A 22395-nucleotide genomic window follows, 5' to 3' on the forward strand; every position below is an offset into this window, starting at 1 on the left:
TCTATATACAAAGATTGAAATTGATAAATTGCTAGTTATTGTTGTTTATGTTGATGATATCATTTTTGGTAGCAATGAAGAATCCATAAGTCAGAATTTTGCTTCAGTAATGCAACAAAAATTTGAAATGTCCTTGCTTGGTGAACTTACCTATTTTCTTGGTCTACAAGTTCAACAAAATAAAGATGGTATTTTTCTTTCAGAAACCAAATATCTCAAACAGATCTTGAAAAGGTACAGCATAGAAAATTCCAAACCTGTATGTACCCCAATGGTAACAGGATGCAGTCTCCGCTCAAATCATGAATTAGTAGTAGTACATCAACCAACTTATAGATTCATGATTGGCAGTCTACTTTATCTAACAGGTACCCAACCTAACATCATGCATGCAGCAGGAATAGTTGGAAGATTCCAAGCAAGTCCAAAGGTTTCACACCTTCAGGCAGTCAAAAGAATTTTCAAATATCTTCAAGGAACTCGGAACTTTGGTTTATGGTATCCTAGAGATACAGATCTTACTCTTCATGCATATACAGATGCAGATTGGGCAAGAAGTGTTGATGACAAAAAAAGCACTAGTGGTGGTGCATTCTATATGGGTTCTAGGTTAGTGTCTTGGTTTAGCAAGAAACAATGTTCAATTGGTTTATCTACAACTAAAGCAGAATATGTGGCTGCTACATTTTTCTGCACACAACTACTTTGGATGATGCAAACCTTGTAAGACATTCAGATCACATGTACTCCACCCATCTCCATTCTATGTGATAATACAAGTGCCATCAATATTTCAAAGAATCCAGTCATGCACTCCAAGACCAAGCACATACCCATCAAATACCATTTTCTACGTGAAAAAGTGCTTGAACAAAAGGTCAAATTGGAGTATGTTCCCTCCAAAGAACAAGTTGCTGATATATTCACTAAACCACTACCCAAAGAGACATTTGAATATCTCAGAGAAAAGCTGGTTGTAGTTGCTACATCATCCTGCTATTAAATCCAATTTTTTAGAGAAAGGTTATTATATGCGTGTTTCATGAAGTATAGTCGGGTACACACACGGGTTTCTATGGGTCAAGGAGCGTATATGTTTTTCAGACAAGAAAAACAGTGGGGCAAGCTCTAATATGGGTGCTCTGACTGATATTGATGATTAATGTCTATTGATATGCTTTGTTCATTAATTTTTATTTGACTAACAAAGATGCCTTGATCATTGACCTAATAACAATGCACAGGTAGCACATGATCAAGGGGAGCATTAGCCTTCACTTACATTCAACATTGTTGGAATTATGGTTGCTAAGTCCAGCTATGGTTTCAAATATTTATACCATTTGTTTCTTAAGTCATGTAAAAGTATAGGGTGTGATATGTATTCTCATACATTTGAATGAGTCCTCTTGGACAAATGATGTAATTTGTATCCCCACTTTACATGGGATGGATGATGTAATATTTATTTTTTCTGTCATGTATAAACAATTGATATATCCCCACTTGGTTGGGTGGATGAGTCAAATTTGGTGTATACCCACTTGTTTGGGAGATGAATGTATGTATGAGTCATTAGTGATAGGAAGGTCATCGTCACATAGTTGAGTTATAGAGTCATGTTATTCTTTTAGAAAATATTTTTGCAGACTCTGTTTGTGCTCAGGGGGGCCATGGACGGTTTCAGTGCATCTCAGCATGTACAAAAGGGGAACTCAATCAAAAAATTTAGCATGTACTCAGGGGGAGCACGAACAACATAATATATGTCAAAGGGAGAAAATATCTTGGTCCACCCTTTGCCCTTGATGTCAAAGGGGGAGAGTGACTTGGTGTTGTTGTTCCCATCAAGTCCAAAGGGAGAAACTCACTCAGATTAAGGATCACAGTGTAGCAGGTCAACAGCAAAGAATTACAAATCAGACTTCAAAGAATGAAGAAAGAGAGGTATATGCAGGTTCACCTTGTCCAAGCTGCATATACACGTGGGTTTACTGAACAAAAGGAGCGTATACGTACACATGCACTTTCACAAAAGGAAAAGCATGTATATCCTAGAAAACAAAAAGTTTTTGTTCCAAGGTATTTGATTGGTCCAACGTATTTGGTCCAAGGTATTTGTCCTAAGTAGTTTTGGTCAATGGCATTGAGAAAGGCCTAAAACTATATAAGGAGGGGAAGATCATTAGGCCAAGTGGGAGCAAGGATTTGAATATCTTATGAAGCATTGGATCATATATGCAGGTTAATGAGATTCTGATGGTTTGCTTGATCTGATCTAAGGATGCACCTATATGGCTGATGAAGGTTGATGGACCGGGATATAAAGGCTTAAGAGTATTATGATTATGTGATTTGATCTTGAACAGTCTAGATCTAAATACTAATGCATGTATTATTCTGTAAATGTAATGATTTGGGTATGACTGAAGTCTGGAATAGTTGTGATGTTTTAAGTTAGCATTTCCAGATTTGTACACAAGTTCTCTTTAGTAAAATAGTGTATACACACTAGTTCAACATATCAAAGTAACGTATACATCATAAATTTGAATTTGCAAATTTGTATGCTAGTTCCCTTTGGTAAACATGTGTATACACGTTGGTTCGACACATGGAAGTAGAGTATACCTTATGAAGTATGATGTTTAAAGTTTCAATTGTTTCTATTTGTTGTTGCAGAGTTCTAGGTTATGCTTTGTGTTCTGGTGACTGTATTCTGGTGAAAGTGTTTTGAATGATCAGATTGATTGATTTTGATTTACTTCAGTGATGATGGATTGTCAAGTAATTGATTGATTTAGTTGTGGTTGATTTAGAAAGTGATGATTGGGTTTTAGTGATTGGTTGATGCAAATGTATTTGATGGTTGTATTGTAGTTATGATTTTCTAAGTTTCAATGTTGTTGATGGGTCTAGTATGAAAATTGGATGAAACATGGCCTTCAAATTGTGGTGTTGTTTTCCAGGAGTATCCAGTCTAACAATTCATGAAACGTGGTCCCTGGTGGAAGAGTGGAGTTTTCTGTAGGCTGGCACCTACGTACTAGTAAACATATTGGCCAGTACAAGAGCTAGGGGGTTGTAGCTCCCTTCCAGTAGTAGCTGCAGAACAAGAGAAGGTTGTAGCCTTCTGCAGGTGGGTGCCTGCATACTGGTATGAGTCTGCACCAGTACAAGATTGTAAATAGATTTTCTTATTATTAAAAAAAGGACAGAGACGACAACAATAGGTGGTTTTTACCCACATTGGGTTTCCACCTTATATCTTGGTGTTCATGTGTGTTGCTTATGTGTGATTCTTTAGTCTGCTTTTACTGCACTGTCTAATAAATCTCTGATATACTGGTTTAAGATCAATACATGATAAATTGTCTAAATCAAATGTTCTCTGCATATACGATGGTTTCTTTAAGTACATTCATCTGTAAACGCTAGTTCAATTCATTGAAGTAGCATACATAAATCTATTTGGGAAATAAAATTATAGATCTGATAATACTGATTCACCTCCCTCTCAGTATTATTTCCAACATGGGATACTCGCCATAATCGGCATTGGCATCCTTTGTATCTGACCTCTGAGATATGGCATAAAGTGTTCTAGATTTGGAGGATATCATACATCTTCCTAACACGCTCGTGACAAGGAATTTACGGGAGGAAGGCAGAACATATGTAGGAAATTTCATTAAATGCCGAGCAAACATTGTGTTCTCTTATCCTCCCACTATCCACACATTGCTCTGAAAGTCGAAGTGCATGGGAATGAGTGAGGTAGTATCATTGTTGCCTCTATATATCCATCTAGTAATATTTACTAGATACTGTTTTCCTTTCCACGGGATAGGTGTAACATATATGTTGTACAGACACTTTGGAAGAAGTGACCACTTTTCAAAGTTTACATCTAAGGATAACATTGTTGCACTATTTCTAGGGGTACCCAACAACACTATCAACCGATCTCCAACTGTTACTTTAAGAATCACATAAGAAAACTCATTGTAGATTTCTCTAGCTATTGGGGAAGTATCCAAAGCTCAAAAAGATCTATCGAAGTTCTAGTCTAAATTTAGTATGTAATAGAAGGGATGTTGCTAATCATCTGTACTATTCCAGAAAATAATTTTGTATTCTATCTCTTCCACAAAAGATTCACCATGGGGGAGTCCATCACAGAATTCTTCTGGTGGAAACTCATGCGGAATAGTCTCTGATGGCACACTCGATAAAATTTATTTCACTCACCATGGTTTCACGGCGACGGCGGCAATGTCTCTGGTGGCAACCTCTTGGTTTCACGCGAAACAGAACATTGCTTTGTCATGGTGCCAGTGGCACTGCATCAACCAAATGTCGAGGTATGTTAGCAATAAGTCTAGCTATGCCTGAAGTGGTGTCTAATGTGGCTTTAAATACTAGAAGGCATATTTGTTATGGAACTAGACTTGAAAAAGAGATGCACAAGAGTGATGAGGAAAATAAAACAAATGGTGTTTCTGACGCCTCTTTATGTAGTGTCAATAAGGCTACAAATCTACAAGAAATTTTATCACTTGTTTCTAAGCCATAGTTACAAAAGAGGGATTTTCAGATAAGATGTACTCACTTGTAGAATGTTTTTTAAACAAGATAGAAAGTCTGACATTTGTTTTTAGTAAAAACTTTATTCTTTAATTATTAAAGTTAGCTAGTGTGGTATCTATTGATTGCATTGAAGGACTTGACATTATATTTCATCTTTGAAGAAAATACAACCTTGATCCTCCAAAAAATGTCGCCTTCTAATTGCTACAAAAGGACATGATCATTTGAGGAATGTTTTTGGTCACACAAGATTCACTTTGGATAGATCTAGATTGAAATTTCTTTGCGATATTGTTGGAAAATGCAGTACAACCAATAGTTGTGGAGGAAGCCATGGGTAAATTCCAAAGCATTAATCAAGAGATATATAATTCATTGTTAAATGCCTTTGTCACACTAAGTGTTGGAAATATATCTTGGTATCTAGTTCATGCATCTTCCAGTAGTGATTTTATAGTGCTTCTTCAAGAGGTGTACACACCAACACCGTGGATAAATTTCTCGCATGTTCTTATAAGTGGAAGTAGCAAGGACAATGAATAAGCCTCACTTTCACTACAATTTCTAGCTATTACATTTGAAGTAGGTGAAGAGAAAAGTAGTTTTCATGTTCTAACAATTATGTCTATTGTCGAAGGAGAAACACTAGAACACATTCCACCTACTGAAAGCTTGGGCCATGAGAAATGTACTTAGAATTTTCAATATTAGTTGTAATATCTCACTTTTATGAGAAAGGAAATTTTTTGGGGCTAATATTCATAGGTGGGCTAATTTTCTATGCTTTTTCCAAAAAAAATATTCGCCAATTTCCATTTTTTATAAAAATGGTTCACCAAAGTTTTATAGTATGAAATAATTTTATCTTAAATATCACCAATATCTTATATAGACTAATATAACATAATTAGTAATTTAGATATTTTTACAAAAATATCATCAAAAGTTTTCAAATTTTCTATTAGAGATTACTAAGATTCTCCAAGGCTTCTAAACTTTCAAATAGATATCCATCCTTAAAATTTTCCTTGATTGGGAGATTGTAGAACCAAATGAAAATGGGAATGGAAGTACATCCTTAGAGGAGTGGAATTTTGGTTGTGCTTCAATTACAGATACATTTTTTAACCTTTTGCAACATGCATGACCTTCTAATGTATAGGAAGGGAATGCTTGTGAGGTACTACCTGCACCCTTGTGTTGAAATGAAGAATCTATACTAATGCATTCAATTTTGAAGTATCTCAATGAACCCAAATCAGTGACATCGCATAACATTAAAGAAATTTTACAAGTTTAGTAAAATATTATGTTTGGTATAATCAATTTCATTGATTCTAGTGTTGAGCTTATCTCTCCATCTAGCCAACAAGCACTAAATTTTCATCTAATGGTCAAAATAAATGGAAATGATGAGCTTATGAATGTGTCACGAGAGCGGGGAGGGGGAACTTTAGGATGCATAGATACAAAACAACTACTGATTTTATGTCTTAAGAAAATGGGAATGTTAGTATCCTAATATGACCTTGTGATCTAGAGACTTTTATACAGGATGATTTACATTATTGTCATTTGTTTCACATGATGGTAGAATGTGACAATGATGTTAGGATGCTACATAAGCTATATGTTGGAGAATTCTACGTTTGCATTTGAGATCTAGTATTTATAAGTAGTTTCTGGATTTCTTGAGGGAAATAAATTTCAGGAAGGGAGGACTATAATGTCCCTTTCAAAGAAGAAAAATTTAATTGCTCATTTTCACTTGGAAAGAGAAGAAACATTAAAAGGTGGAATGGATAATTAATTTAAAATGGGTTATAAAGGGAAAATCCATGGTATATTAGTGACCCATAGTATTTGAGGAGAAAATGAGTAAAATAAAGAAGAGATACTATTCATGCGATGATTGACCATTGATATTTTGAGCATTGTTTCAAGAACTCAAATATTTTATGTCATGGGGGAGAAACCCTCAATATTTCCCAAATTTGGTTATGAGATATACATCTTAGGTAGTGGAGGTTGGTTTCAATGGTTGTGAAGCCACCCTAGCAAATAATTTTCTTTATATAAGGGACTGAATTGATTATTCAAGGAGGCTGAATTTCCAATCTCAAGAGAAGGATGAATTGACCAATCTGGGATACCAAGTTTCCAACTTCTAGAGGGGCCAAATTGCAGGAGCCAAAGAATTTAGGGATTGAGCATATCTTCTAGGTGTATCCTCAGGATATCAATGTAATTTCTCTTTAGAATTTTTAGTAATATTATTAGGGTTTTTAGAATAAATTTTGTTTGCAATTTATGTGGTTTTGTGTTGTATTTAATTAACATTTGTGGAAAAAAAATTCCTGCTATAATATTCTCTAGGGATTATTAACTAAATAACTAAACATGAATATTACAATTGCATAAGAACTAATTTTATCGATAGCCTAAAGAATTATTTGAAAAATGCTTCTAAGTCAATTACAACCAGAGAAATTATTCACTAGAGTATTTCAATAATTGAATATTATGACATAAAATACAAATATTACACTAGAAATATCACAAGGATGATGAATTAGATCAGAGTTACAGTTAAAGATGTTCATGTAGTTAATGAACATAATTCTAGAAATAGGGAAATTCCTCTATGAAAACAAGTGGGGTGCATATAATTCAAATCCCTATGCCCAACAATGACCCTGCATTGAGAAAAAAATATTAGCTCATCTTATAGTTGTAGGAGATATAACTTGTTTTGCTTCAAGGATTCAAGGTGACAACCATTCTAAAACTACCAAGGATGATATGGGAGAGTTCTTGTTGCTGGTGCATAGATGGAGCACAAAGTTCTATGAATACTGGACCAGAGCTTGCCAACGTGATGGGATGGTCACATGATGGTTCTGGGAGAGATTTTAAATGTTTTGTAAGAAATTATAGATATTTCCATTCGAATGTGAGTTTTGTTTTTATAATAAGTTGGAGGAAATATTTCATAATCTAAATTCAATTTTAGTTTCTCATAATTTGTGAGAAGGGGAAACGAATCATCACTTGTGACTCTTAGCTTTCCCATGTAGATTTCTTTTCAAAGAGGAAGATTGTTTGAGCATAGTAGTGTGTGCAATAGTCGAGAGAAGAAGCTTCAGTGCTAGGAGAAGAGGGAGAGGATGAGAGGCCTAGGATACACATGCCCACATTGTATATTCTGGCCAATTTAATAGGTGATGTGAGGAAGCATGGCTTTCATCGATGTATGCTTATGGACTATGTTCCATTTTGGTTTGATCTCTATGTATTTCTTTTCTTTGAAAGTGTGTTCTTACTCCATTAAGTTGTATTGATAATATACGCATTGAAGCCTCCATTATGGTGTGGTATCCCTTTTTGTATTGATTCCTTATGTGCCAGCTTAAATCTTGAGGATGGAAGTGACCATGCATTATAGATACTAGTGAGGGCATGGGTTTTTTTATGTGGAACCCATCAGTAAAAACAAAGAACCAATGCTCGGTTGCATGCATTCCATTTTTAAATGGAATATGATATGCTTTGTTTGGTTCCCATGAGGTTAAAGTGAGAATCCATGCCTATAGTTTATTTTTGTGCCACTATGGTAATAAAGTGCTTGCGTATGGAGAGAATATAGCCTCCGTTGACATTATTGTTTTTGACAGATTACCTCGAAACAAATGAATCTCTATTGTAGGAAATCTGATAATAAATCATTTTCTGCTTGCAAACACGAGACTGAATCAAAACTAATGGGTCACTGTTTCCATGCTTGAGATTTTCTTGATAAATGGACTAATGTTATAAATGATCATGCGGTATGGAGTGTCCGTGTACGTCTTTTATCAGATAAACTTCCCAAGTGCAAATCTTTGGTTTCTTTTAACATTCCATTAACTATGTTCACATTTTTGTGCAAATTTTTGGTTTCCTTTTCCTAATAAAAAATGCTAAAAAAGATTAACATTTAATTGCTTTAGCTTTGTGATATGCATCTATTCTTCCCTGCCTGTAATCTGGAAAGATTTGTTTTCCCCTAACTAATATCAATAGCAAATACATATAGAAAAATTGCGAAACTATTAACTAATTAAAAAAATCAATTAAAAAACTTATCATTAAATAAATCAATTTCAAAATTTTCATATTTCAATTTTCAAGAGTGAAATATCGGAAGCATTTTTAAAGCCGACTGATTTAACTCCTCGTAACCATAGTTTTTAACACCGTCATCTTTGTTGAAGGTCCACCACGCATACCTCGCCCAGAGACCCTTTCGCATATACAAAAAATGTGCAACAACTAGTAGTATATCGTGCTCATTTATTTCCCAATAGTTAGTTCTAGTCTATACATATTTACCTTTAGGAAGCTTAGGGAGTTTGAAGGGATCAACTTGCTGAGTGTGCTCACTTTTCCGGCTCTGAACTAGCCTCCATCCAGTTGCTAAATCATCCATAGCGTAAATACACCTAATGGGATACTCACCATAATCACCATTGGCATCCTCTGTATCTGACCTATGAGATATGGCATAAAGTGTCTCATTTAAGCCAATAAGAAGGTCTTTTATATAGAATGCTTGCATCATCTATGAAAATTTTAGATTTTTATCCATATGTAAATCAAATTCTAAACCAATCCGAATGTCACTTGTAATTCTAATACAATTTCCATTCCCTGTTTGTTAACTAAAATGTGATCGAATAATAAGAAACGTATAAGAAATGATTTTGTTGGTACTCACCAAACATGAGAGGAATTATTTTCCACCTTCATGATACGTTGAATTCATTGCATGATTGGAGGAGGGTAGGTACACTTTCTTTATTATAACTTTGTGCCACAATCCTATACTTGAGATGAACTGCCAAAATCAACCTTGTAGCTAGGCCTTCTGAGAAGATTAAGATCCTTTAATATACAACCAACCTATTCTTATGAAATTATCTAATTATTATTGCATGTAGTTGATATAGCCTTGGAAGAAATTTATTCCAACAAGTTTTCCACAATTCACAATTTTGTTTGAAAATTACAATCTACTTTAAGAAATTTACATTTTTTATTATAGTAGCTTCGTAAGTTGACAACGTCCTCAAGATGATCCTTGGAAACCTGGACACAATGTTTCTCTATTGAACTCTCAATGTCAAGAGCCCCATTTTTTCTAGTTCGTGTCATCAAACATGTACTTTCCTCTTATTTGTCATTATTGATATATTGCACATTGTTGCATCCACTTCTATATTTTAAAGTATACCAATTTTCTATACTAATTTTATTACTTGGATATAAAACCCATTTTTAGCATTCACTTACTCTTTAGTAAATACGATAATGTAAAGCCTAGTGCCTAGATCGTGCACATACTTTCTCATACAAATAACTGATTGAGGGGCAAAAACAATCTATTTTCAAATTATGGGATACCTTATTTAGCACTACACAAAGACATGTTGATGTTTGAGTTTACCAACCATTTAGGGAGGTAAGGTTGGATTAGTGGCCATATCTGAAGAGGTTCTGGTGTTACCACCTGTAGGGTTACCCTAGCTAGTACTAGTGTTACCTCTTGCAGGGTTACCCTATTTAGGATTAGTGTTACCACCTGTAGGGTTATCCTAGTTAGAACTAGTGTTACCACCTAGGTTTCTGCTACCTACATTAACACCTGACATTGTAGTGATTTAGGGTTGGGAAGATGTGTAATCAAAGGAGGAACTCGAGGAATAAGAGGAACTAGAGTCTATATGTCGACTAGGTGGAGGGCGGGATCAAGGAACCCTTACTTGTCAAGCAGGGGTGAGAGAATCTCCTAAAGGAAACTAGTGGTGAAGGCTACGAAGTTTCTGTGACAAGCATTTAGGGGGTGAAATGGTGTCAGGACAAAATAAAACTTGAAATACTATGGGGAGAGGATAAAGGAAGAAAGTAAAAAACAACAAGAAAACACCTAGTGTAGTGATGCGAAGTGGAAACTGATTATAATGATATGTTACTCTAATCCAACTAAACACCTCCTATAAAAAATACACCTCTAGCCTAAAGGTTGTCTAAATATTGAATCAAGTCCTAGTTCTATTGTTTTAGATGGCTTTCGAAAACACTTCTTATTTGATGCAGTTTGATGTCCACAAGTAGGGCTAACTAGATGAAGGTGGGGTAGAGAGATGGTTGCTTCAAACGACCATGCCTATAGGGTGTTTTCCTAAGACTAGACACTAAGGTTACCTTCATCCCATAGCGGTGGTCAAATCATGGTATTATTGGTATTTAGTCAACAATGTGGAGTCCTCGACCAACAAGTTGGGTAACCTCATGGATAGTTGCACACACTGAGACCTAAGCCTCACCCCTTATGAATCGGGTTTCTGGTGTGCACCAATTTTTAACATGGGATTGTGAAGGATTTCAAGCTCCCTATAAGCACAATTGTCTATGTCTTGGTGTAAGTGATGAAAGGGATTTTTTGTTATGCTCTTTACCTACGAGAAGATACTAGAATACCAAATATGCGAAGAAATATACCTAGAACATAGAACAATAAGAAATGACAGCATGTATTTTATTATTTAGAAAGGAAAGAAATGTTCACTTGCCTCTTCGAGGGGGCAACCTCCAATAGAGCTGGGCTCAAGTACAAAATAAGACACGACACTCCTCAAGGGGAGTCTCTATCCTTTATATAGGATTCATACATGCAATACCATGGGTCAGTACCATGGTTCTTATTAATAACATCTATCTAATACCATGGCCCATTTGCGACTAACTGTGGTCCCTTCTTTAAATGTGGGTCAACCACTTACAATTATTAATATGGGATTTATTGAATGTTTAACTAACTATAACTATGAATTGACCTTATTACATAAATAAGGGGGTTAGGGTTGGACCCTAACATGCCCTCCCCCATAAAAATAACTTTGTCCTCAAGGCTAAAGCTACGGAAACTACGGAGAATAGTGGCTAGTTCCTAGGTCGCATATTCTAAAGAGGTATCTTTCCACTTGATGAGGACTTCCTTGATCGTGCAGCTGCACAGGTGCCGTTCTCGAATGTCAAGAACCTGTTCAAGTTGGATCTAGAGTGAACCTTCTTCATCCAATTCCGGTAGACTGGTTTGAATTCTACAAAGGTTCCCAACCAATTTCTTAAGGCATGAGACGTGGAAGGCGGGATGGATTTTTGCAGTGGGTGGAAAGGCTAGCTTGTAGGCTACTTCTCCAATGTGCTGAAGTATTTCATATGGTCCATAGAATTTTGGAGATAATTTCTAACAACCCTTTCTTTGAGTGATGTTTTCTTATATGGTTGTAGCCTCAAGAATACCCGATCCCCTTCTTGAAATTTGCACTCTGAACGATGTTGGTTTGCCTATTGCTTCATGTGATTTTGAGCTTGATGGACATTCTCCTTGAGGTGGGCCAGAATGGTTGCATGGTTCCATAGGAGTTGATCCATTGTTTGTACTTTCGAGCATCCCTGGATATAAGAAGTAGGTGAAGGAGGGAGATGACCATAAATCGCTTCATATGGAGTCATTTTGGTGGTGGCATGATAGTTAGTATTATATAACCATTTGGCTAGAGGTAACCACTGTACCCATAAATGTTGCTTTTCTGAAGTGAAACACCCGAGGTAGGTCTCCAGACATTTGTTGATTACTTCAATTTGACCATCAGTTTGGGGATGATAGGAAGTACTGAGTTGTAGTTGGGTACCTTGTATCCTGAAGAGTTCCTGCCAAAAGTTATTGGTGAAGATTGGGTCACGATCAGACACAATGGAAGTGGGCATGCCATGCAATTTGAGGATCTCGTCCATGAAAGTTTGAGCCACCAAAGCTGGTGTAAAAGGGTGGGGTAGGGCACAAAAATGAGCATACTTAGAAATTTTGTCCACAACCACCATGATGACTGACTTTTTTCCTGACTTCGGAAGACCCGTAATGAAATCCATAGAACCCTCCATCCAAATTGAGGCAGGGATGGGAAATGGTTGTAATGTGCCAGGGGATTTTACTGTTTCTCCTTTCTGCACCGACACACATCACACTCAAATACAAAATTAAAAATTCCCTTTTTCATGCTTGTCCAAAAGAATTAATGTCACGTGTGAGCATAAGTCTTCTGAAAACCTGAATGGCCTGTAGTGGGAGATGAGTGAAACTCTACCAAAATGCGACTTTTAAGGGTGGATGTTGGTGATATCACTACTTTTTCCTTGTAGTGAAGAATCTCATCCTGCTAAGAGTAGCCCATTGTGGAACTTGGATCTGTCTGCAATTTATTAATGAATTGGGAGAGCAAAGGATGTGAAAATCATTCCTTGAAAGCCTCTTCAATCCACTCTGGAATGGGAAAAGAGATTGCTAGCAGAGTGCTTTCCTCCTCGAATTGGCATGATAAACCATCTGCTACAACATTTTCACGCCCTTTCTTGTAAATTATCTCATAATCATATCCCAAAATTTTGGCTAGCCAGTTATTTTGTTTTGGCAAGGATAGGCATTGCTCCAAAAAATATTTAAGGCTTTGCTGGTCTGTGCAAATTTGGAAATGTCGCCCCAATAACTATGGTCACCAGGTATCCACTACGTGTAAGATGGCCATCATCTCCTTATCATAGGTAGATTGTCCCAGATTTGTCCCACTTAGTTGTTGGCTAGTGAAGCCCAAGGGTCGACCTTCTTGCATTAAGACAGCGCCAATAACCATACCTAAAGCATCACATTAAATCACAAAAGATTTGGTGAAGTCGGGTGGTGCCAATATGGGAGTGGAACACATGGCATGTTTGAGAGTGATAAATGCTTGTTGCACTTCATCATTCCAAAGGAATGAATTTTTCTTTAGAATGTGAGTGAGGGGTCTAGCAATGCAATCATAATTGCGGACAAATTTGCGATAGTAGCTGGTGAGACCGAAAAATACTCTCAAGCTCTTCAAAGTATTTGGTTGAGGATAATCCTGCATTGCCTGGATCTTTTAGGGATCCACCATAACACCTTCACACCCCACAATGTGGCCCAAATAATCAAATTCTTCCATGCTAAAAGAGCACTTGGACAATTTGACAAATAATTTATGCTTTCAGAGCAGTTGCAAGAGCAGATCTACATGCTGAAGATGTATTTCCCAGGTGAGGTTGTAGATGAGGATGTCATCAAAGAAAATATGGAAAAATTTTCTGAGATATGGTTTGAGTAGGTGATTCATGAGGCTCTAAAAAGTGGATGGGGCATTATAGAGACCAAATGGCATGACTAGGAATTCATAATGGCCTTCATGAGTTCAGAATGTAGTCTTTGGAATGTCTACTTCTTTCATGTGAATTTGGTGATAGCCCAAGCGAAGGTCAAGCTTGGTAAAGAATTATGCCCCATTTAGTTCATCAAGAAAATCTTCAACAACTAGGATGGTAAATTTATCTTTGACCGTCAGCTTGTTGATTCAATTTCAATCTTTTGGGTGAAAGGATATCTATATGGGTGCACATTTGATGGTTGTGCCCGTGGGACCAAAGTAATGATATGATCGTGTTCCCCCCTCGAGGGTGGAAGCTCATGAGGCTTGTCAAAGACCTGCAGATGGTTGTTTAAGACATGTTGCATCTCATGCTGAATATGAAGGGAAGTGGGTTCGAAGGCCTGGATGGCATTAAATTGGGCTATAACCTCCATGGTGGCCCTTTTTTAACAAATTTTCCATCCTATGCGAGCTGATGATAGAAGTAGCACCTGCCTAGAGTTCGCAGAGGGTATGTGTGTAGTTATTCTACTAAAAGCTCATATATGACTCCTGGAAATCCATTGTGATTGGGCCGAGTGTGTGGAGCCAGTCAGCACCCAAGACAATGTCACACCCACCCATGTTGATGGCAAACATGTGGGTTTTTAGGTGATAATCCCCCAATTGAAATTTGACATTTTTCATAGTGGCCTTCACATTTCATTCTCCTCCCATCAACAATCTGGACTTGGAAATTAGAGACTGCTCTGGAAAAACAATGTGCTGCTTCAGCGACTCTTTGATGGATAAAGTTATGCGTACTACCACTATCAATCAAGACTACTATAGGGAGATGCTTAATAAAACCTCTGGTTTTGAGAGTTTGGGAAGAAGAAATTCCTACCAAAGCATGAAGAGAGATAACTTGTTCTTCAAGTGTAGCTGGGGCCTCATTGTTTGGCTAGTTTTCCTCATCTTCCTCCTCTGGTCCCTCAAATGGTGGGGCTTCCTCAGATGAACTGTGATTAGTAGCATCAATTTGAAATAATTTGGGTTCCTTACATTTATGCCCCAGGGAGTATTTCTCATCACAGTAGTAACACAATCCTTGCTTTCTTCTTTCTGCCATTTCTGCTAGTGACCCCTTTTGAACCTTAAGTGTTTGGGTAGTGCTCGGAGCCTAGGTGGGGCATCCCTTAGCTATGAAATTTGGACGAGTCAACTGGGCCGCTAACGGGCGTTATACTTCACGAGCTATCTTACAAGATGCCAACCATGATACTGGGTGTTGTACTCGAACATGGGCTTGTATGGCATATTTGAGACCACTGACAAAACATTCCAAGTACAATTCATCTACTAGACCTCCTGTGCGGAAGGCTAATGCTTCAAAGGCTTTAATATATTCTTGCACTGTGCTTGTTTGTCGGAGCTTAGTAAGACGACCCAAAAAGTTACATTCATGGTCAAAGCGATCAGAAAGGGCTTTTGAGAATATTTGCCAAGTCATTGGCATTGCATAGTAGTGTTTATGCCACTGCCACCATTTCCATCTTTCTTGGTCCAAGTATAGGCTTCCTACACTTAGCTTAGTCACATCATCCCTGATGTGATTCAATGTGAAATATTGCTCCATTTGTGCTAGCCATATGGCTGGATGAGAGCCATCAAATTTATACATGTCGAGCTTGGGTGGTCGAGGCTAGGACTGTTGGTGTTTTCCATAGAAGTGAAGAGAATGGCTAGACTCGCCCTCAAGGTTTTCATTAAAATCATATGCCTTTGATTGTTCCCCCAACTTGCCCTTTGTGATTGTGTCATTTAATGTCTGGATCTGCTTCATTAATGCCTCCAAATTTTGATTAAGGGTGTCTATCTTCTCATTGGCCATAGCTTGAGCTTTGGTTTGTACCATGCAAAGATCCGGTGCAATTTTCGTTACTATGAAAAAATATTTGGGACCACCCGAAATTTTGATGCTGACAAGTGAATGGTACCACCTTGCTCAGCTCGTCGAATTGATTATTATGGGCTAAGTCTCCTATAAGCGTCCTGGGAGGGTCTTAGACTTTTTTTTTTCACTCTGAAAGGAGTTTTACTCTGTTAGAGCCGAGATTGACCTCAGACTGAAGGAAGGCAATCTTAGGATAACCACAAACCAAGCTTCACCTGGTAGCTAGCCCTACTAGGTCGGGAGAGGGCTCTCTCCTTTATTGATCTAAGTCAAAATGATTGGATTAGATGGGATTTTTATGCTAGTTATATTAACTCAGAGGATTTTGATTGAATTTGATGGTTTTGTGTTGGATCAGATGGAGCTAGGCAATTTGGGTTTGGGAAATTAGGTCAGAATACAGGATGTTCTATGGGCCAAGGTAGGTATAGGATTTTACACTTATAATTGAGTGAGGTGAGATGTCTAAGACAGGTGAGGAGCTTAGGAGTGTATGTATAGATCATGTATCCTTCTCAAACAATAGGAAACATATAATATTGAATGGTTTCCCAAGTTAGAGCACTATAAACAATGAATTCTACCTATCTATCTTGATATCATTCAGTTAGAAGTAGTGAAATAGATTGTGGCATACATAAAACATGTGAAAAATTGATAAAAAAGGAAGAAACTTTGCAAAAGCACCATACCACAGGTATCCCATAAAAATAGTTGTAACTCCTAATAATTTCCTTACCAAACTACTTACAATGATGTACAATATTGTTCAGAGCATCCAAGTGAATCCAACCCTTTCCAATGACAAAGAAAATACATAATATAGACATCAAAACCACTCATCTTGACCGTCAAGGGTCAAATCAATGAGAAGAGGGGTTGTTACAACCATTTCCAAATATGGACCAGGAATATAGACTGTCTAACTACTTGCCTCTATAAGCATGGAAACTGATTCATTAGCCTCAAAACCACCTCTAACTAATGAATCTAACTTATAAGACTATTTACCATTACATTTACATGACATGTCATCAATTACATCATTGAAAACATCCATGAGGAGAAAGAAAGTGAATTTTCAGTGAAAACAAGCGAATTTTGGATTTTTTGGGCAAATTGGTCAAAAGCATAGCACCACTGGTCAAAAGCGTAACACCACTTTCCACCAAATTTTGTAGGTCTTACCCTTAAAAAAATTGAAGCCAAGATAGCCCATGGGAAAGGTATTCAAGTCTAGTTTCTGGAACAACTTGAATTTTTGAATTTGGAGGTCATTTGCCCCTTCAAAACTTGAATCTCCCAAGACTGCTTCTGTGTGTCCAAAATGAGGCAGAGAGGTCATTGTTTGGTAGTTTCTAGACCTTTTGGTGACCCAGATTTGCTCCAAAACTTATGAAACTTTCCAGGATGTATGTTCTCATCATGATGAATCCAAAAATACAAACTTTTTCTCCATCTGATGCTGCAGGAAAAATCGCAACGCCGGTGGCGTTGCATTTCTGGGCCAGTTTTCTGTGTTGAAAATTTCAAAATTTGAAAAATGAAAAAAATCTCAAAAACTTGCCTAAATTTTGCATGGGACACCACCATCAGCTACTTTTATGGGCTGGTAAGGCTTCAGCTAATATTTCCAAACTATATTTCTCTTTCTTGCCCTCTAAGACCCTCCTCAACCTAGCTTTTAGCTTCCTAATCCTCATATTGTAGATTTTGTTGCGGGTCATATAATGGAAGGCCATGTGATGAAGCATATTCTTATCCTTGTTGGCCTTCTCAATCAGCCCTTCAAGATGTATGTTGACCCTCTTAATCCATGTTTCCCTATCATTCTCAATCTATTGCTCAATGGGAGTAAACTTGACATGAGCCTCTTTAGCCATTTCCTGTTTGCTTTGATCATTTGCAACTCCATGAGGACTTGCTTATCACTCAATTGTTTGTCTTCCTGCTCTAAATATCTGATGATGAACTTGGATCTTTCTAAGTTGTCCACCAAGGATTGTATTTCAGCTTCTCTTTCTTGAATGATGAGGTCTTTGATGGTGTTTTCATCCTGAGCCTCCAAGTCAATAATGCCACTTCCATGATGAGTGAAGTGTTGCTGTGGCTCCTCATGCTCAATAAGGTCAAAATCTGTTTCCTACTCATCACCAAGATCCTCCTCTTGCACCTTTTCCTTGCCTTTGTTCGACTGCTCAACCTGCCCCTGTTTCGTTGATGACGAAGGCAAAGCCCCTTCCACACCTTGTGGAGATAGCATTTGCCTGTGGACTGATGATTAAGGCAAGGCCCCTTCCACAGCCTATGGAGCAAACACTTGCCTAGCAGCTGCATAAAGTCTCCGTGTTCCTCTCTGATATGTTAAATACACTGGCACCTCAGCAATTTTGGTTTCCTTGGTCTCTTCCTTTGTTTCACCATGGCTAGAAGGTCCACCTTCTTCCTAATGCACTTGTGAGAAAATTTTTGGGCCCTTGAACATCTCATGAGAAATGAAAGTCTCCCATGGAATGTTAAGAAGGCTAAGCTAGTGTATAATAATGAGTTTAATCAAAGAGTAATGATAAATGTTGTTCAACTGCTGGGGGTATGATTTCCCTGTACAACATGTGCCATTTTCTCAATATTTCTAAACATGAAGTAAGCTATATTCAACATCTTTACTCTAGTGAAATGCATGAGGAGTCTAATATGATAGGCATACAATCGGGAGAATCTACCTTCACAAGTGAAGTACTTGATAATAATTTTCATCAAAGGAACAAACATGTTTTCCAAAAACTTAAAGGGGAATAACCTCTCCACTTGATGTCTATATTTAGCCTTGATATAAGGCTCATTGTAACTCTCATCAAGGTTCTGAATTTTGTACCATCTCTCCCCAACATTTGGGATTCTAGTGGTCTCTGAAATGACAGCTGATGAAATTGTGAAGGTTACTCTAGCAAGTATCACCTCATTGTTATGCAAATGAGTCACAAAACGTATGGCCAACTCATGGTGAAACTGAACTCTCTCCACCATTTCACAAAATTTAAAACATGCTTGATGCCTGAAACAAGAAACTGCAAGTGGGCAGGCCTGTAATTCCCTCAAGCTAGTGGGCTCCTCTCTAATGATTTTTCCTCCTTTATAAGGCTTCCTCTGTTGTCTATGTCCCTCCATGGAGCTGTCACTAAGTGTCTCTTCTTCATACTCATAATCACGGTCTCTTTCCATTGTTTTCCTTTGGCTATGAACAATATGTTTATATATGGATAGTTGTGGATAATTGATGTGGAGGAATGGAATGGGTAGAGTGTATGAATGAGGGGATTTGGGGAGAGTGTGAGTATAAGGTTTAGCAAGAAAGTATGTGGGAGTGGGGTTTAGGGAGAGTGTGAGTGGAGTTTAGGGAGAAATAAAAAGTGGATAGAGTAAGAAAAAAATAGTGGAGAGAGGATTTCAATTTATGATACAATTTGTAGAGAAATTAGGGTTTTGATTTTAAGAGTGAAAATATATATAAAAAAAAAAAATTGATGCAAAAACCCTAAACCACAAGAGATTTTGATGTACTTACTTGAAAAAGAGGTAAACTTGGCAAATTTGAGGTGGAATTGGCATTTTGTGATGATTCGGGGCTATGTTGGACAAAGCGTAGCGCCACCTATAGAAGCGCAACGCTGGCCTGAAAGTGCAATGCCCGTGTATTTTTACACTGGGAAAAATCTCCAAAAGCGCAGCGCCACCCCTCAGAAGCACAACGCCGATCCAAAACTCCAAAAATGCAATAAATCTTGAAAATCAACCTTTTCTCTCTTCTTGGCTCTTTAATCTTCAATAATGACACAATGGGATGAAAAATAGGAGGATGGGTTTATATAGTTTCACCTTTTGATTTATTGTTTGTGAAAACCCACTTTTATAATGTCTATTTGTCTTTTACAATGTTCTGTTTTTCATGCTTGTTTTCTTTTGCCTAGAAAATGCTCAAAATCACTTGATTTTTGTAGTGGCAGGTACTTGGTAGCATCACAAGCTTTAGGAGGAGCTTGGGAACAAATATTACATATAGAAACAATAAAATTACATCATGATGAAAGATAAAAAACATAATACTCTGTTTTCACCTCAAAATAAGTTTTGAGGCGAGAACCACATTAAGCTTTCAAAATAACAATTATGACTTTACCCATCATTATTGGCCTCCTCATGTGCTTTCTGACCATTATTAACATATAATCATTGAAATTGACCATGGAGGGAACCCTAAGACCTAATGAGACCAAAACCTAGGATTTGATGAAATGGACTACAAAATGAACATGAATCATGACTGAATAGTGTGAAAGAAGATCATCAAGTACATATCATGAGGGAAAAACTGAAGTAAAACCTACCATCAATGGATCCATGACCTAATGGAATGCAACCTCATCAAAATGAGACTCCTACTATGAAATGCAAAAGAGCAGATTTTGATCACTGATGGCAGTGTGAAGACACTGACACTAACATACTCCTCGCTTAGGAATACTGCAGTAATTGATTCCCAAAAAAGTTAATTCTGCCCAATGTCCTACGAGAATCACGCCTGGACATAGGAGCCACACAAATAGTTAGATCTGTCGGTGAAACCCTCAACTACAGAGTATGAGTAGGAATGTGGCAGTGATCGAACCCTTGTTGCTAGATCTAAATGGCAGATCTGATTGTTGCTTCTACTATAGAACCCAAATTGGTTGATCTGAATGGTGGATCTGATAGATCTGATTGGAGGATTTGATAGATCTGAATGGAAGAATTGATTGTTGCGACTGCGATAGAACCCAATCTACTAGATCTAATCTGGCAAAGATGATTCATGATCTAGAGAGAGACGAGGTAACTATGGTCTCAAGGAGTGTCAGGTGCTACAGATCGCAATATATATAAGGGTCTGATAGTAGTACTCAGTCCAATCTTTCAGGGCACTAACCAAGGAGGATCAATCATACCCATAGTCGTACAGCTCGACTACCCTATTGTACATGCGAGTAATCTCCTCGGGTGTTGTTTTTGGTGTATTGTAGCAGCAAGACGGCTGACGGTTTATCTATGGTGAGGTTTCAAGAAGGCTTAGGGGGGCTTCCGATATACCCAAACGGTACGTGGAAGATAGTTCGTGCGCGGTTCTGTTTAATTCGCTACTACTCAAAGGGTTACCCACAAGGGTTACAAGGGATTCCAACAAGCATGACCACCTCTTGTATTTCTTGCTTTCATGCCTCCCAAAATCCATAGGTTTATGCACTCAATGATAGATCCCATGGTTTAAAGACATCGGAACACGTCTCTAGCCAAATCTTTTTTTTGCTAAAAATGGAGATCCCACCAGCCCTAGAAAGTGCTCACCAGCCCTGGAAAGTGCTTTGATACCACTTGTTATGCTCTTGACATGCGAGAAGATACAAGAATACCAAATATGCGAATAAATATACCCAAAACATAGAAAACAGAACAATAAGAAATAACAACATGTATTTTATTATTCAGAAAGGAAAGCAATGTTCACTTGCCTCTTTAAGGGGGCAACCTCCAATAGAGTTGGGCCCAAGTACAAAATAAGACATGATGCTCCGCAAGTGGAGTCTCTATCCTTTATATAGGATTCATACATGCAATACTGTGGTTCAGTACCATGGTTGTTATTAATACCATCTATCTAATACCATGTCCCATTTTCAACTAATTGTGGTCGCTTCTTTAAATGCGAGTCAAATCACTTACAATTATTAATATGGGCTTTATTGACTCTTTATCTAACTATAACTATGACTTGACCTTATTACATAAATAAGGGGATTAGGGTTGGACCCTAATAGTTTTTGGAATCCTATCCCACAAATCCTAAACCTAACTACTATATTCTATTCCCTTATTTCCCAAGTGTCCTTAATTTATGTGAGTTAAGTTATTACTAATGTGGAGCATTTGGAGTCTTAGCTTGGAGCATGTGGCCAAGATCACATTCTCTTAGGGAGTGAGTGCATGTATAATGTGCCAATGGATGAGTTAATTGAGCATGTTTTATGATGCCAATGCTTCTGAAAAATAAAGTGCATAAACTATAAATAATACTGGAAATGAACAGTAAAATAAAAAGCGAGTTGAAGCACACAATTCTCCACCAAAAATGGCTATGAAGAAGTAACAAAAGTGATGGAAAAAACAATTGACCCAAAGGAATGAATGGAAAAAATTATCTAATGTCTATAGGTACTAAGATCTAGGGCCAAATATGCTAAGATGATGCAAATAAACCAACAAAAATAAGAGGCAATGTGTTGGAAAGTAGCAAAAAAGAAACTCCAGAAAAAGGAGGATGCTCAAGAGGATCCAAAAAAGAAAAGCATCAAAAGTCTCAGAAGGAAACAAAGAGTTGTAATTATGGCCTAAAAAGGACTGGAAAATTATGGAAATAATGTAGGAAAACATTAGCTGAAAGTTATATAAACTATACTCATTAACTCAACAAATGTTTTCCTAAATGGCGTTGGTGTATTCTAAACCCTAAAGTGTTTTTTCCTTCCTCAAAATGAGAAAAATACCAAGAGACTCTAGGCCTAGGATTGACCAAGA

The sequence above is a fragment of the Pinus tabuliformis genome, chromosome 3_1 (assembly GCF_031772625.1).
Source record: "Pinus tabuliformis cultivar Carrire ecotype Pingquan chromosome 3_1, CPIR1, whole genome shotgun sequence".
NCBI lineage: Eukaryota > Viridiplantae > Streptophyta > Pinopsida > Pinales > Pinaceae > Pinus > Pinus tabuliformis.